Raw genomic sequence first — 17,122 nt, 5'->3', positions numbered from 1 at the left:
TACATATAATTATACATATATAATTTATTGCCATCAGGTGCTATAAATGTCTTGTAATAAAGTGGTTACAAGTTAAGAATCTTACAGAAGGGAGAATGATATATGGGTTATTGACCAAGCGTGAGGTCAAGATGGCTGGATATTGGCCAAGTTCTTTTTTTTGCGTTTTTATGGACCGAGACGAAGTCGAGGTCCATAAACACGCAAAAAAAGAACGAGGCCAATATCCAGCCATCTTGACCGAACAAGCTTGGTCAATAAAGGATTTATTATATGGGATAAAACACCAAAAAATGATCCGTGTACGTGTTTATTTTCAAGGACTGAAAAGGAAGCCCGTTACATGCAAAAATCAATGGCGCGTTCTCCTTTATCCTAATTGGCTGAATGCAGAAATACAATCATTTGATTGGTTTACATTTTTGACGAGTAAATGTCTAACTGCTGAATCAGAATAAACGAATGTACGAAACCGCTCGAGGCAAATTCGAAAAGTTTTTTTTACCTCAAAAATGTCTAAAATGGCTTAAATTTTCAGCACTTAAGCTCCAAAGAATGTTAAACCATTAGAGCAAGACAGTTCATTTCATCTGGCCGTCGCTTTCGCCGATCCTTGGGCGCTTCGAAGAACTGTCGCTTGGCTCTGTGGTGCAAAGCTGCCCCGACGTAAGCTGGATGTTGAAAGTACAGTTGTTAAAGCTTCCAATCGTTGCTCCTGAGAAAAAACCCGATCCCATCTGGACTGGATTAAAGGTGGCAGACTCAACACTGGTAACAGAAGTGGTGGGACGAGTTGTGGTTTCTGTGCGAGTGGAGATGCTAGAAAGCTGGTTGCTGCTGGAGCGGCTCAGCGCAAGGGACATTCGCCGTTGATGTTCATGCGAGGCCGATTTGTAAGCGTCGAGACTTTTCAGACTGCGATGGCCACTTAACTGTGCCACAAAATTATCTGGGACGTCTGCATCGAGGAGACGTGAAATGCAGGTCTTTCTCACCGAGTGGTTGGTTACTCTGCCCTGTAAACCAGCATTTTTCGCAGCGGTGGGGAGAAATTTGCCGATTTCGTTTTTACCAAGCGGACTTCGCATATACCATACGTCGTCATCTGGTTTTCGCTGATGTTTGACTGCGAGGTAAAAGGGGGAATCTGGCTTGTTCATCTCCAAAGGACGACGGCGAGCAAATTCTTTGAAGAATTTAACCGGGCAACGCTCGTTGCCGGTTGCTTGCGCAGTAGGGTGGAAAGCACGAACACTGTATGGCTTGTCTTGGCCTTGACGTGTTTTGGACCCTCGCTCATATCTCCACACAAGAATCTCATTCTCCGTTTCTGGGTCTTTCTCTAAAGTGACGTCTCCCCACTTTAATCGGCGGCTTTCGTCTCGAGCTCTGAACCCAAAGTGAAGGGCAATTATCCACCACAAGGTACGCTGCAAGGCTGTCGGATTGGAGGTCCCAAATTCACCACACTCGAAAAGCTTGTCTTCCTCGGCCTCGGTCAGCTCACGGGCAGCTTGTGCCATGTTCCACAACAAGCTGACGACGCTTGGCACTTAAAACTTCTCTGGAGAGTTTGAAGTTGTCTCCGTCAATAATATTTACATTTGAACCTCTTTCGTTCAAGGCGCGTTGGAGACTACGTTGAAAGGACGTCAAACTGACAGGCTCGTACTCAGTGCCGTCCAATTTCTTTGCGGTTTTGAAAAATTTGCACAACAGCAAATTCAGTTCTTCCTGAGGTATGTCACACAGTTCCCTATTCTCGCTTTCTTGTAAACAAAACCGCTTCCATACCTTCATGTCACTTTGTGTTTTTAGTTTTGTGTTTGCCGGTTTTTGTTGCAAAATAAATTCATGAAACTCGTCAACATTTTTGTTTTCTTTGTTTTCTTTCTCGTTGACGCATTCAGTTTTCTCGTTTTCCAGCTCCATCGATACACAAACCACAGGAAATCTTTAACTGTCACGGAAAAGATTTTTCAGGGAAAAACTAAGAAAGAAAATTTTGGTAAACCGGCTTTCGCCTCGGATGAATTTTCCTTGCGGGACAAAGCCCTTATCCCGAGCGGGCAAGATAGCTCCATCTTGCCCGCTCGGGTAGCCAATCACAGCGCGAGATTCGGTTCATCCTGCCCGCTCACGGAGTTAGTCATATAATAAACAATGTTATTACTAAGGGGATCATAATTAATTTCATATTGATTCAAAGCACGTGATATGTACATGTATGATTACAATGTAAAAATTATTTTGTAGTGATTGAGCAAAGCTAATCTGAATTAAATTAAATGAAAGGAAAAACAACAACAGTCAATTATTTATGTAAGTTGATACAATGCACATGTAAGATAGGGAAACAGAAATCGAAAAGCTTCAAATGAATGAGTAAACAAAATAAACTAGTGGGTTTCATTGAGGAGTTGATTACTACCTCTCTGAAATTTTGAATGTCTTTTCAGCATCAAAAGAAGTGAAACTTGACCACATCCCATAAGTGGAAGCGGTTTCGTGTAAACAAATACAGGTGTTTGGGCATTCTAAAAAATTTAGTTACATGTGCATACCTGTACAGGGAAACGGTCTTGAAAATTTCCACGTACTATCAACATTTAATCGATGTAAACAAAAAAGACCTCAAGAAAGGAAAATTGTCAATGAACCGAAGATATTGAGCGGTCTTGAATGTTTTCAGTATTTTCAGAGTTCGCCGCGGCCAACATATCACAATATTTTCGATTTCTACTCCCTTCGCAAACGCCACCATTATATAAATGTAGGCTTAAACAATCTTTAATGATAGAGAAATATCTTGTGAATGAAATGAACAAATGTTTTATTCTGACAGCAAACGGCAGGTACAAAAAAATTATTTCACCCGTTCCAAAAGGCGCAGAAAGTCAGAAAAGTGATAGAAACGCCAAACGCCAGTCTTTAAAGACAAATTCTTATCAAAGTTAATCTCGTTCCCAGATCTCTTGCGGACGAAGCCGAAGGCGAGATCTGGCCAAGTAAGAAAATTTCTTTTTCTTGATTGGCTGCTCAATTTGACTCCTGTCCAATCCCTTCTTTGAACATTTACGCGGTTTTGCGCGACAAACTTGAATGTGTCAATGTTACAAATATGGCGCAGTAAGGGGAATTTGCAACATTTGACAAAAACTTGTGCCGTGTTTGCGGCAACACAACAAATACCAACCAGAGGTTCACGATTTTTTCGGATTACAAAAAAACCGGTAAAATTGCAGCGCTGATAAGCGATTTTGCAAAAGTGAGAGTACAGGAGGACGATTGTTTTCCTAAGCACCTGTGCAGGAACTGTTACCGAACACTGTTAAATCTGCGAGACAAGCTGCTTCCATTTCAAACGAGTTTTCAAGTAGCAGAAATATCAGCCCAGCGATCAATGGTGGAACTGAAACAACCCCGCAGCTTTCTCCAAACTCACGTTTTAGTCTGGAAACTTCCGCGATTGGTGAAAAAGAAAAGTAGATGAGAAAAGACGAGAGGAGGAAAGATTTGGAAGTAATTTTCAATTCGGAATTGAATAATCCAGAGGTAAGTTTTACGGATTTTCTTTCTTTCGCGCGATCCATGTGTTTGTTCGAGGGCATGAAAATTTGACGAATATCTGGCGAACGCAGTGCGGAAAACAATTTAAAAAAAACATTTGCTTGAGCTTATCCTGTTAAAAGAGTTTCCAATAGGTTATTTAGGCCGTTAGATATGTAAAAAATGTCAGAAACTGTCCATGGAACTTCGTGAATTCCGCGTAAATTGCCAAAGACTTTTGTTATGTTCAACTCACGAAATTTCATCTTGCATGTTCCCTCCGGCGAACTCACTCATAAAGCTGTGTGAACATTGCTTTTTGTATGCGAGAAATACAAGGGAAGTGCTTCTGGAGTATTATTTTTGGAACTGGTCGATATTTACTTTGCTATAACCAAGATAACTGTAGAAAAATTATGATTTTCGTAAGTGTGCTGTTTCCTGAGAGGTCCGCATGGTGTTTACGTTTCGCTTTGATTTTTTTCAGTTGAAAAAAGAGGCAAGCAACAAACCTGTTGAGACAATCAACGTCAAACTACTCAATGTGGCTGTTTCGTCGAGGCTACCAAGTGTAATCGCTTCATCTGTTTGGCTCATTCCAGAAGTGAGGAACTACCTGAAGCGATTACACTTGGAAGAAATCCTTGAAGAATGCGAGAATGCAGAAAAATACACACGGGGTCATCTACCATCTGTACTACGAGATAAGTTCTTCGGGACTATGAGAGACTTCAGCTGGGAGATAATACTTACAGAAGCCAAAGGAAGCCCAACTCTTTTGGACGTAATAACAGCCGTTTGCTGTAGGAGGGAGGGGCAAAATGTCGAAAGGAGTGGAGCAGAGCAGATTCCTCCAATTGGATCAATTTATTCTATGTTACTGAATCAGTACAACAGGGATCTGAATCTTGTTCAACATATCGATACAGTACTACTTGCTAGTGGTCAGGCTGAAACAAAGGTGTGCTTTCAATTGAGCATAATGCATGCATCACTTACTTCCCCCAGGGGGTTATAAAGAGGGTGAAGGCATCATTATGATTTATTTCAGGAGAAAATGAGTGAAATTTGTCTGGTTTATAATTTTCTCCATAATCATTTTGCATGTAACCTCAACTCCAAGTTTTCATAAATTCGAATTCCCCTAAGTCTTTAATTGTCCCTCTTGCCAACACCAAAAACCAACATTTTGAGTCCTAATAGATGTGAGTAAATATAAAAAATCCATCTTAACAATAGATCATTTATTTGGTGCACGTCATGTTCAAAAGATCCTGACATTATGATGAACTGAGGAAACAAGATTACTTTTGGCAGGTGTTCTGCAAAAATTTGTTCATTGTTGTAATTAGAAGACACATTGAAATAATTTGCACGCTTAAAACTGTGTTTTCTATAAGTTTCTGCAACAGACAACGGCAACAAATATCTGTTGATATATAGATCAAGAAGAAAGGTAATATACATTCTGGAAAACACAAGAAATAGGAGATTTTTCTTTTCTTCCTGGAAGTAGTTTTTGTGGCAAAATGTTCCTAGATTTACATAAGCAGTTCACAGCCTGTGATTGTTTAACAATCAAACTGAAATTATTTTTTAGAGTATATTGCAGCAATGTGATATGTATTACTTGTAGAAAGCAATCATGGTTATGTGTTTGACGCCACCTTAGGACAATATACCTGTACATGTAGCCCTAATATGTATTAAATTACATATTGTCCACATGGAGATCAAAACACTAAAACTGAAACAAAAAGTCACAGTCTATACTTTTTCTCTATTAATTCAATACAATAAAATTGACAACTGCTTTAACATCTTTACATATTGAGTATTTTAGACCAGAGAGAGGCGAGGTGCAACAAAAGTTTCATTCTCATCATTTTATTTAGTAATGCAGGTTACAAAGATTAGCAGCCAGTGAGGCTGATGTGGACCTACAATTAACTAATAAAATGTGAAATAATGAACAAAATAATTTATAAAATTTCTACATAACACAGAATGACTGAATGGCAATTACTCACGAATCCACGATGCAGTGTGCTTCGTCAGTCACAACATAGACTACGTTTTTTTGATAAACATCAGATAACAACATTTCTCTGCATTTCTTACTACTGATAAGTACTTCCGGATGGGCAAACACGATGCTAACACGTCCGCACAACACATTTTCCACAGAATCACCTTGGACTTCGATCCCTGTCTCTTTGTCCGCTTCAGAACATTTAGCCTGGATAATTGCTGCTAACTGTCCTTGCTTCTTAATTTTCTCAGCTTGGTCCATCATCAAAGCGGCCAATGGTGACACAATAATTGCAATCGAGCATTACTTTCCACCATACAAAAAAAAGTTAAACATACTCGGCAGAAGTTGACATATTAAAGACTTGCCATATCCTGTTGGCAGGACGGCTGGCACATCTCTCTTTTGCTGCACCACTGCTCTCAAAGCCTCTAGTTGTTTAGTTTTTTAACTTTAAATCAGGCGTTCCGCGTTCAGTTAAGGAAAACTTCAATGCGCGGTCAAATTCAATGTTTGACATGTCCGCCATGTCCATGGGCAACGTCCACAGCGACGAGCAAGGATGCTACTAATAATATTTGCTAGCTAACTTTAACCCGCAAAACAAACTCTAATTCTCTGCCTGGCCCTAAGCTAACATAAAAATACTGCAACGTCGCTTAACCTATAAATTCTACGCGCCTGAGTCAGTCTTCTGAGTCTTTCTGTTCCGCCATTTTGGGAATTTATTTTGGGCATGCGCTCTTGCCTCGCCTGTCACATTCCTGACAGGCGATCACGTGGTGCAAATCGGATTTGGCCAGATCTCGCCTTCGGCTTCGTCCACAAGAGATCTGGGAACAAGATTATATCAAAGTTTCTTTGACGCGTTTCGAAATATAATCTCAATGAACAAGCACCACATGGCGGCGCAAAGTGAGTGTGAATAAAACGGTCCCGACTTACATGTACCCTAACCAGTTCGTGCAAATTACACTTTAAGTGCAACCAATCTTCAAAATCCTTGCAAAAGCTGCATACAGGACCAGTTTTCTGCTTTACTGGATACCCATCGTTGATTTTCACAATTCTGAGGCGAGGGCGGCTGAAGCAACACGATCCACGCTTCATTCGCTCGAGCTGGCTCTAGTCAGCAAACTACACATTACTCCACACAAAATGACTCCCCTGTACCGCTATTCTTTACGAACATTGCTCTAGTATTAAAAACCCATTTAAGGACGTCAAACTCACCAATAACGAGAAGCATCAAGGATATTTTCGACCTTAAAACGAAGCAAAATACCGATCTCAGAGAACTGCTCGATCGAAGGACAGCACAGCCCGATCGTGATGACCACTGACCAGTTACTGTGACGTCGAAAAACGTATTTCCGCGGTGTCTCATTCATGTGATTCAAAAAACGTGACTACGTGCTGACAAATATCTCTTGGCGCGGGTGGCCAAAGTTTGCAGCACAGCGGTTGAAAATTCCTCAAATGTACCAAGTTCGAGGCAAAATCTTATCCATGCGATGGATTTGCATCTGTTGAACTCTTCTCTGTAACATATCTTGAATTGCATCTTGCTAGAAATTGCCAAACTCAACAAACTTGTCTTTATTTGAACGATCATCCCTCAACTAACTTGAAATACTACTCAATACTAATACATCCATTCCGTGCAAACAAATCTTGTGTTCTATTAAATAAATGTCAGTTAATTTGGCCGCATCAAAACTTCAAAGTCTAAACTTAATGTAGACAGCCTAAAATGTTTTTCTAATTAATATTACTGTTTTCCATACTTTTTTCCCTACTTTTTTTCCATATTTGCATACTTGCTTTCCGTCACGTAAGGTGTCACGCGAGGAACACGCTTTTATTTTCTGAGAAAGGAACAATTTCCTTTTAGTAGCAGCTACAGTTATCGATTGGAACGATTATCCCTCATCCGAAGAACTTCAAATTATTCAAATTATTCTTAACAAGAGAAACAGAAACATCTAATATAAAATGTCAACAGGAACATAATTATCAGGATTGTCACGATATTATAGATTACAGTCACACTAGACCTTCGAAGATCATGCTTTCCGTCACGCAAGGTGTCACGTGAGGAGCTTAAACCTTTCAATACGCATTATACATTCTGACAATGGGACGATTGCATTTGATAACAATGGGATGACAGGCCTTTACACAACTCCTATCCACGTGTAATAGCCGCTTTGAGAGTTTTGCTCGAACTAGTATATCTTTAAGGATCTGTCCCTTTTGTATGGTACGATAGGGGGATCTTTGAATATTTCGCTAAGCAACAATCCTGTTATTTTAGGAGGACATTTCACCAGAGTAGAGCCGTTAGAGGTCATAGGTTTGCATGGTTTCCTCTGTTATCCGCGTGTAATTTGTAGAGGTTGACACCTTTGATTTTTTGCCACGTGCTAGTTTTTTTGGCTCATTTGTATAGCAAGATATGTTTTAAGCTCTCTTAATATTAGCTCTAGAGGGACAAAGTTTGAAACTTTCCGTAAACATGTTGGTTACTTGCATTTTTTATTATTACGCCGGGCCCGGCTGTTTGATTAACTGTTGCAAGTAATGCTGCTTCTCATCACGGGTGTCATATTTATCTTTGTCCGGCTTCGCCGGAGATGGCTGTAGCTTTCCTTGTGGAAAGCTATAAGTTTGTCCTAGAGAGACGTTCTTATGTTTCTTGCATCAATTTCATCGAGCTTTTTGTCATTCCAGTTTGTTCGTTCTGGAACCGCAAATGTAGATGATCACGTGCAAGTCTGTGGACTGTTTTGCGTGTTGTTTATGATGTGTGGTTTTGTTCAGGCAAAAGCTCTGAATTTAGGAGTTCTTCCTATGATTGTTCATCCAGCTCCACGTTGTGGTGGTCATTGCTTTTATTTGCGATGTTGTCAGGTTTTCTTGAGACTGTTAATAGTCCCTCTTTTGTTAGGAGGCTCGTAACCTTGTCGATCAGACAATACCGCGGTTTCGATCCTTCTGGATCTCATCAGTTGCCGATAGCAGGGAGTGGTGGAGACCAATGCTCGGTAACACTCCGCACCTGGCATATCTTTTTTGTTTTGTTTCCTCAGAAACGAAACGGTATTGTTTTCAGTTCAGGGGTAAACTATTTACATAGTGATTTGTAATATCCAATCAGAGTAAAGTTCGTAATTGTTATGTAAATATGTTGGAAATTCGGTCATCGCAACAAAATGTGGCGTTCCAAACATTTCAATTGCTACTTTATTCGAAAATGGGGAATTACGACTGAAACTCTCGTTTCTCGTTATCAGTTAAAATACAAAAACCACACAATGGACTTCTATTCGGATAGTAATAATGAAAAGGAAGTTTATTTTGGTGGTAGATAGACCGCCAGACCACGCGATTTGTCCACTAATGCGATATTTTAAGCCGATGGAAGCAGTTCGTTTTGTTTAGTTCAACGAAGAAATGGTACCGCTTTCCGTTTCAGAGTGATTTATTGACATAGTGAGTATGAATGTTATCAACCAGTTACGCTTGTAATTCACAGGGTAAACATGTTCAACATAAATAACTTGTTGTTGTTTCGTTTCCTCAGAAACGAAACGGTATCGTCTTCAGTTCAGGGGTGAACTATTTACATAGTGGGGGTAATATCCAATCAGAGTAAAGTTCGTAATTGTTAATGTAAACACGGCTGCAGTATTTCAGCCAAAACTGGGTGCATCGCAACAAAATGTATCATTTGCAACATTGTAGTGAAACTCTCGTTTCTCGGTATTATCTTACACAAGAAAACTGCGAACTGGACTTGATAGTGATAGTGAAAAAGAAATGTATTTTCGAAGTAGAGACACCGCCACACCACGCGATTTGTCCACCAATGCGATATTTTAAGCCGATGGAAGCAGTTAGTTTTGTTTAGTTAAACAAAGAAATGTTACTGTTTTCCGTTTCAGAGTGATTTATTGACATCGTGAGTATGAATGTTAGCAGGGTAAACGCTTGTAATTCACAAGGTAAATATGTTCAGCAAAAATAACTTCTCGAAACTAAATTTTATTTCGTGACACGGAAAGAAAAGGAAATTAAAATGTCATGCAGGTAGAAATAATTGGCGACTTAAATGTTCCTAAGTCTTACTGAAACGATGTATTCTAAAGAAACGAAGATATTTGTTTCCGTGCTTGATTTAAATGTGATTAAGATCACAACCAGGGCGACATAATTTTGGTCAATCAGAACACTTCTCAGGAATAACAATCCCGCCCCTTTTCTGTGGTTGTTTACGGGAAAAGAGCACGCACTTATAGCGGTGTTTGGACGATACTACAGATACGATATATTGTGGAAGGTAACTAATTCATCATATTGTAATTTAATTAACGTTGGTATATTGCAAAATAGGCACAATATGGCTTTTTTTATCGTAGGTGTCGACATTTTCCAGATTTAGTTGAATTTCTCGAATTTTCCGCCATAATTCCAGTAGCTTTACTTCTTAGAGCGCACTTTTAAAAATAAGAAAATTTGTACTTCGACATGCCGCGGCATTTCAAGAGCTGGTTTCCATGAAAACACCGATAGCATTTGTATTTTAGCTTCATAAGATTCAAGCGAAAGTGGAGGAATAATTGCAGAACTGTCGTCACACATGAGGCGTCCTTTTTGAAAAGAAAAATATACTGCGTCACTGACAACGAAACGTAGAGTGCCGCATCCATTCGAATCAAGGACTGCCCAGCACAGAAATGGAAAAATTATGCGTCAAATGCTTTTGCCTTTTAGCTTTATTTAGCCTCACACACAATACTTTGAATTTCTGAAAAAATTTGGTGGGGCTGTGCGGCCCGCTTCCCAAAGCGCTTACCCTATTTAAGACCAAAGTCTGCGATTTTTCTAACCCATTTTTGGCCTGACCCTTAAATTAATACCCTGTTTCAGACCTGCCGTAGTTCTCTAGTTCAGAATGATGTTAAAGGTGTTGTGAATGGCTTTAGTTGCTGGTCTTATCGATAATGTTGAAAAAAGTAGCTTCTTCTAAAAACATACCTAATTCAAGACTAGAGTGCAAAAACCATACCCAGTTTAAGACCAAAATGATCAAAATCGATACTCTACTTCTGACTAAAACTTCTTGGAAAATATAGCCGATATAAGGGAGCACCTCCCTCCCATAGGGCAGAGTCAAAGTGAAGTATCGCAAGTAAATACATTTCGAAGCGCGTCGACTGTAATACCTCATACATGTGTAGACATCTTAAATTAATTAGCCCTTCCTCTTTTACAATAGGTTAAGTACGAAACCTCACCTGAACGAAAAACCCCAGGCTCTGGCAACTGAACAGATCAGTGTGGTGCAAGGCGGCGCATTAGCACATATCCCCCTCACCCTAGGACTTCTCATGCACAAGATATCAAAAACCCAGCCCCTCTCAGACTTTGAATATCTTTCCGGAAACGAAACACTATTTCTTTCTGAGAAATAGCTTCTTGTTGATATTACATACTCGTTCGGCGGATCGAGAATTCTTGATTGTGATTGATAGTTTTGCCACCAGCGAAAAATAAACATTAAGAGTCACACTCAGTTATTTTCGAGCTATATAAAAAGGTCGCGGCCACCGTACCTCGCCGATTTTGCTGAGATTTGGCTTGCAGTCTTGTGTTAGAGTCCTATCTGCGAAATGGATGTTAAAAAGTTCCAATTCGTTTTACTTTGGAAAATATCGAGAACGCCGATTTCGAGTGACTCTGACGGCCCGCCAATATGGCGGATCGAAGGAGTTCTTGTTACTTCAATCCTGATCCTGCCATCGTAATTTCTCGACAATTCTTGTAACAGACATAACGAACTATCCTTCTTTGCCTTATTTATCAAAATAAATTCGGAACCTGATATGTTTGAACGAACAACGGCCAAGAAGCTCGAAGTTATGTTTACGTCGCTATAAATAGTCGCAAATTTACTGCAAATTAGGAGGCTGATATCTCTATTGTTATCTCGCTTAAGAACTAACCATTTACCCTGAACACAGCTTGTTTATTGAAAAATTGATTCCTTTTATAAAAAAAATGGGGGAAATTTAACGTATATATAAAAAAATTATAGCACCAGCAACAGTCTGAACAGTTTAGCCATTGCTGAGGACTAGCCCGTCAAGCGAATACGGCAGATATTGCTTGAGAGAAATGAATGAAAAACTATTCCTGTCGTCTAAATAAAGTTATTTCCATGTTTCTTGTTTATATGGTACAACTACCTACCATGTTAAAAAAATATTGATACATGATTTCTGGAGAAATCTTGAATTGATATGGATCATTTTGTTGTTGAATTGTAAACATTCTTCACAACACGCACTCGGTTTCTTTTTTCCAAATCAAAGTATTTTGGAAATCGCCCAGAACATAGGAACTCAATTTTCATTTTAAATATCGAAAAAAAAAAAAACTGTTTATTCTATCGAGATTACGTGGCTACAAACTATCGCGGAAATACCGACCGACATAATTTCAACCACTGTCGATACAAATATGTAAATTAAGTCAAGTTTCAACTAGTTAAGTCCTCTTTAACTGATTCAGGCTCTTAAACTCCCCTTTGTACTCCCCTTTAGCTAGATGGCATATAAAAATCACCCACCTTACCTTCTATTGTGAAAAAGTTGTGTATTCCGGTAGAATTTGAAGTCTGGACGGTGAATGTCAAGGACATAACGAGGATGACTGATTGACAAACTGATGTGAAATGAGCATACTTTCCCGTTCGCTAACTTGCAGCGCGCGCATTCGCAAATTAAGTTTACTCACTCAATCCCACGGTGAACAGGTCGAAGAATTTTCGTTGCTGTATTTTGAATTAAGGTAAGTAGTTTTAGTTTATTTCTATCTTTATTTCTTTGGCAATATCACCCGTACCCTCAGCGCACCTCCAAAACGTTTTTGCTTTTAAAAGGGTAACAGAACAAATGTTGAGCTCAAATTGATAACTTGATAACTGGATAGCTCGTAGAGATCCAACGTAAACCTGTACTTCTTGATTTTTATTTCAGAGATTTTGATTTGCTCATCGATGTCCAGTTCTGAATGGCTTTCATCGACACAAAGAGAAAGTAACAATGGTTAGTTGTGGGTTTTCAAGGTTTGTTGCGGACAGCTGCGGACAAAGCATACCATCAAGCGAGTGCGCTTCGCTTTCACAATGCACCAGAGATATAAGGCCTCATCTCAAAGGTTTCAACGTTATCGATGCTTCGCTTAAAAATGAAATTCAGCTACCTTGGGCGAGAGCAGGTACTGATTCGAATTACTTATCTATTTCATTGTAAACATTTTCGCCGCATAATTTGATGTTCTATACCCGCTGTCTCAACAGAAAATACTACTCATCCTCAGCGCCCGGTAATCTGGGTTCTAAGCTGGGAAGTGACTTGAAGCGAAATATTCTTGAGTGAGTAATCTTCGTCAGGGGAAAGGACATCCTGCCGTTCACATAGCTGATATAAAGAATCAAACTAAGCGGACCATTAGAAGAGTACGATACGACTTATGACACTGACGGTGACGACGGTGTTTTTTTTCTTTTTTCTCGATCGTACCTACTCTTTGATGCGACTGGGAATTTTGCCTGAGGGGGGGGGGGGAGCGCTGGGGGGGTTAGTCTCAGAAAAATTGGGTGGGGGTGTACGGCCTGCGTCCCAAAACCCTTACCCTATTTATGACGAAAATCTGCGATATTCCCTACTCTATTTATGACCTGCCCAAAAATTCGAAACCCTATCTATGACCTGACGATGCTTAAACCAAAACCCTATTTCAGACCTCAGTTATGATTAGTTCCCTAGTTCAGACGAATGTTATATTACCGTAAACGTGATTTGTGAAGGGCTTTTGTTGATTTTCTTTTCGATAATGATAAAAAAGTGGCTTCTTCTTAAAAACATACCCATATCAAGGCTAGAGTGGAAAAACCATACCCTATTTATGACCAAAATGGCCAAAATCAGCTAAAATCGATACTCTATTTGTGACCAAAACGGTTGAAAAACCGTACCCCTTGGGGCTGCACATACCTATATGGCTCATATAAGGGAGTAGCCTCCCCCCGGGAATTTGCCTGAGTTGATCGTTGTGCATGACGTTTTGAGCAATTCTCCCTTGCTCAAAGTTTTATTTTTGCTTTTGGTATATACCCCACTATAACGTTTCTAACGGGTACTTCCCTAATTACAAGCATATGCCCTTTGCAGGCGTTGTCAATTTACTGCAGGAAGCCAAAAACATCACAATATGTCCGCGGCATCGGGATGTCTACGGAACACGGTGGATTTCGGGAAAGAAAAGATATGGCATACCAAAACGTTTTTTGTATGACCTTTATGTAGTTTCAGTCAGCATCTTAGAGTATCAATTTGAATTTTAAAAAAAGTCTCATTTTAGTCCCAATCATAGTTACTTCGCATAACTGGCCTAAAGAATCTCGTTAACTTCTTTAATGAGATATTTTCTTCTCTATATAATCATAAACCATTCCCGCATTCAACAATAGCACCAGAAGTTTGGGGTAGTGTTTTTTTCAAACTTCAAAGTTCTTGTATTTTTGTCCGCCCTGACCTCGAGTCGGCACCATTGTTCGTTGGTTTGACTGTATAATGTAACTTGCTGGCGATTAATTTGGTTTTCATTGCCGCTTAGAAGCTTTTTTCAGTGGCGGACATTTGTTTTCATAGTCGACTTACAACAGTAGTTCTATATCTTACCATTCAGCCATTTGCCGAGAGTGTAGAAAGAAGGTAAGAAGTATACCCCTCCAGATGACCAATAAAGAGGCCCCAATAGATGGGGGGACCATTGAAACACATGCAAAAGGCCTAACCAAAGAGGGAAGTGAAGTGAAGGGACGTCAGCGAGAGCATCTCACTTATGTTGGAGGCGCTGGTCACCTTGCGACCGATAATCATGGCAATGATATTGGTAAAGATGATAACAAAGATGAAAATGATGACGATTATGATGATGGTGGTGCTGCCAGTGACTGAAGTTGGCAGAGGTGGTGCTGGTGTTACTGGTGGTAATGAGGGTGTTGGTGATGGGGATGATCATGGTATTGGTGGTCATGGTAATGGTGAGGATAATGACAGTGATGATGATGTTGGTGGTGATTCAGGTGGTATTGATGATGGTTGTACGTGTAATGGTGACTGTGGTGGTGTTGGAGGCGGTCATCTTAACAAAGGCGATGATAAAGGCAGAAATGGCCCTCGTCGGTCTGAAAACAGTGATGGTAATGGAAAAGCCGTGGAACTTGATAGTGATCACGAACTTGTCGCTACAGAGGATTATTCTTGTTTTGGTTTTACTTCTGATTGAATGAAAAACTGGCGCGAGTTTTTTTAAGCCAATCGTCCAGTGTAGTAAATGCAAAACCAATTACTCTTCGACACTCAATTGAAAACCGCTTTATTATATATGTACTTTTCATATCAAATAGGTCAATGTTTCAGGCTGTTCGCGTGTTGCTGATCACTGCAACCAATATGCCCCTGAGCGACTCCACGGACCCGTCCTTCAAGAGCACCTACAGTCATGACCATGACTTGTTGTGTCAACGTTGCCGAGACATTAAAGATATGCTGAGTGATATCAGTGATATCAATATAGCAATCCAGAGCAGTCTTTTTAAACAAGAGTATGACAAACAGGACGCTCTGTACTCCTTTCAAGAGGCCGTCCGAGCGATTCAGCTCTGGAAGTCGCATCAGCTGCGACTTGTGAATCAAGATGCCGGGCGTACTGATTGCATTGATTGTCTCAACGACAATAGCGTCCTACTTATTCAAGACTGGGCCATGAAGTTCCTGCCGCGGCAGTACCGAGAGTTACAAGGTAAATGGCTTGCGAAGAAAGGGTTTTCTTGGCACATCACTGTGGCAACCAGAAAGAAGGAGAGTGAGATGGAGACGCAAGCCTTTGTGCAGATAGTTGAGCAATGTAGCCAGGACAGTCCCTCTGTTGTGATGCTCATGGAGCATGCTTTGGCCACCCTGAAGAGAGAAAACCCCGATATCAATCGTGCCTTTTATCGTCAAGACAACGCGGGGTGTTACCATGCTGCATACACAATTCTAGCGTGAAAAGAAATCAGTAAAGAACTGGCGTCTGAGTTCAACGTTTGGACTTTTCTGATCCCCAGGGAGGAAAAGGACCCTGCGATCGACCTGCTGCAACTATGAAAAACCATGTACGTGCCTTTATTGACGAGGGTGATGACGTCAGTACAACTGCGCAATTTGACAAGGTGCTGACGTCACATGGTGGAGTTCCTGGAGCTCGGGTATCCTTGATACAAGGCTCGTTTTCTGACAAGCTAACAGTGAAGTTGCCAGGAATCAGTAAACTCAATAACTTTGAATTCGAGGACGAAGGAGTAAGAGTATGGCGGGCTTATGGTGTCGTGAAGGAAAGCTTTTTCCGTGGTCAAATTTCAAAGGTACGTAATATTTTTCCTGAACACAGAATAAACCTCCGGCACGCATGATGGTAAAGGGAAGGGATGTCTTGTCGTTTCGGTTTTAGTACTGTACTTTTGAGGCAAAAGCATCCTTAGCTATAACAAACTAGAGCAAAGTTTCCCAGTATGAACAGCAATTGACAAGCAACCTGCTAGTAAAATTTTCATTGTTAAAAATGTGTCAAGACCATAACCCAAGGTGGGTTTCAATCCCACTCGTTCTGTGGTAGAGATGGTAAACGGTAATAGGAGGCTCCGTTTGTTCAGCTGAGTGAGTTACTACATGACGCCACTTCACCATATAAAGTCAAAAATGTGCGTAAAATATGACATCGTAAGACTCCAGTGTCTAGGTTTGGACGATTTAGAAAGTGTGTGTTCGCGTGGGGAATGAAAATTAAACCTGAAAATTAGTGTAATCGAATTTTATGATATATATAATATATATAGAGAATAAAGGTACCAGAGAAAAAAAATCTCTTGTTGGTTTTTTTTCTCTTTTTTTCTACGGATAATACGCGCAGACATTTCACTCGTTGCTCGTAATCGTTAATACTGAGCAAGTCGTAAAGGTTTTTCCCTGTTGGCACCCTCTTTGCAATTTGCAAATATATTTAATGCAAATGCAAATAAAGTTGTAACATATATTATATATTTATATATAGTGTTTGTCAAACCGTCGAAAAATGGTAATTTACCATGATCTTTATTTCTTTCAGGTATTGAAGCTCACAACGCTACCGTTACGGCAAAGGATGCTTCATTTTTACCTGGCAACTTCCGCCCTATCAAACCTAGGAAGTCAAGGAAGGAACCTCCCAGAGCATCAGATGTCGGGTACGAGAGTGATGAAGATGACTGTGACGAGATGAATGAAGGAGATGCGAAAACCAGTTCACCGAAATTATTCGCCTTTCCAAACGAGGGTTGCACTCGTGTCTTCAAACGTTATGGCTCAATGGTAAATACTGCATGTAGCCTATGGAAATTGAGAATTCAAACCTGTGTCAAACCGTGTCTCTCCTAGACACGGCGAAAAT

The 17,122-nt window shown here is 40.2% G+C and overlaps 1 pseudogene; it reads right to left on the bottom strand.

Moving 5' to 3' along the window:
* Positions 1-17,122, bottom strand: part of LOC145483445 (uncharacterized) — a 147,754-nt pseudogene that overhangs the window by 31,476 nt on the left and 99,156 nt on the right.

Source organism: Orbicella franksi, chromosome 4, assembly GCF_964199315.1.
Source record: "Orbicella franksi chromosome 4, jaOrbFran1.1, whole genome shotgun sequence".
NCBI classification, from domain to species: Eukaryota; Metazoa; Cnidaria; class Anthozoa; order Scleractinia; family Merulinidae; genus Orbicella; species Orbicella franksi.
This window is presented reverse-complemented; position numbering and strand designations above follow the sequence as displayed.